The following is a 1,294-nucleotide window of genomic DNA, read 5'->3' as shown; positions in this document are numbered from 1 at the left end:
TTTCACCTAATTGTGTGACTTTTCAGAAGGATGACTTTGGCATTTCAAAGTGAGATGGAGCATTAGACGGCTACATATAGTTGGTATTAAAAAAAAAAGACAGTAATTTATTATGCTGGAAGAGAATGTAATTTTTTTTTTTTCCAATGCGGGGGGGGGGGAACATCCTGAAAATTACCTGGACATATATATTTGGGATGCTGATAAAACTGAACACGTTTTGGGGGGAGGTTTTGCTATTTATTATGACAGATATTCCACATCCATGATCCTCTCCAGTCAGAAGTTCTTTGAAATGATGCTGTTGGCCTCGGCCAGGCAGAGGACGGACTCATCTGATTCATACATCCTACAAATGACTCCACAGATAGTGTAAGTTTTAAACTGGCTGTTGAATGTGCCTGTCACCTTGTCAACTTCAGCCACGTTCATCTGGATGGACACATGGTCCTTGGCACCCATGATGCAGCTGCTGGAGGAGCATTTCCACAGCATGTACAGGTCCACTAACACCCCAGCATCTTTCTGCATGTGGAGGGTGCCCCTGCTGCCACTGCCACGAGCGGGAGCACAGAAAAACAAACCTGAACATGTTTGGCAATAGTTGCTAACTCTGATTTCTTTTAAGTGCCTGTCAAAAAGTTATTCCCACACACATCGACAACCCTCTCTAAACACAGACACACAGGGGCGCCTGGGTGTCTCAGTTGGTTAAGGGTCTGCCTTCAGTTCAGGTCATGATTCCACAGTCCCGGTATGGAGCCCCAGACCCGCGCCCTGCTGGGCTCTGCCCCTCACCTTGCTCATGCCCTCTCTCGAGCGCTCTCTCTCTCTCTCTCTCTCTCAGATTCATAAATAAAGTCTTTAAATAAATAAATAAGTATACACAGACACACATGTGCATGCACACATAGAGTACAACTGAACTTTTAAGCACAGTAAGGATAGACTATCAATTCTTCCATGTACTAGTCTGAACCAGGGCTTGGCTGGAAGTGAACTGGGTTGGAGATCACACAGACCTGCTTGGAGATATGGAGAATCCCTAGCAAAAATAATTTGTAATATGGTGCTAGGGGATCTGGAGTGCTATTGAAATGGGCAGTAGTCAAAGATTCAAGGAAGCAAACCTTCAACTTCATACAAGTCTATCAGCAAATTATGGGGGTAAAGACTTGACCACTGCATTTAACAAAAAGAGTAACCTCAGGAAGGACCATGGGAAAGCAAACGGGGTTGTTGTTCCTCAGGATCCCACTTTAGAGGCCTGGAACTTAAATTTAAACCCCAGGCA

At 44.7% G+C, this 1,294-nt stretch overlaps 1 pseudogene; it reads right to left on the bottom strand.

Annotated features, from left to right (window-relative positions):
• Window positions 1-228: 228 nt before the first annotated feature.
• LOC144380453 (small ribosomal subunit protein eS21 pseudogene) lies at window positions 229-531 on the bottom strand (annotated as a pseudogene).
• Between the last annotated feature and the right edge of the window lie 763 nt (window positions 532-1,294).

The sequence above is a fragment of the Halichoerus grypus genome, chromosome X (genome assembly GCF_964656455.1).
Source record: "Halichoerus grypus chromosome X, mHalGry1.hap1.1, whole genome shotgun sequence".
Lineage (NCBI taxonomy): Eukaryota > Metazoa > Chordata > Mammalia > Carnivora > Phocidae > Halichoerus > Halichoerus grypus.
This window is presented reverse-complemented; position numbering and strand designations above follow the sequence as displayed.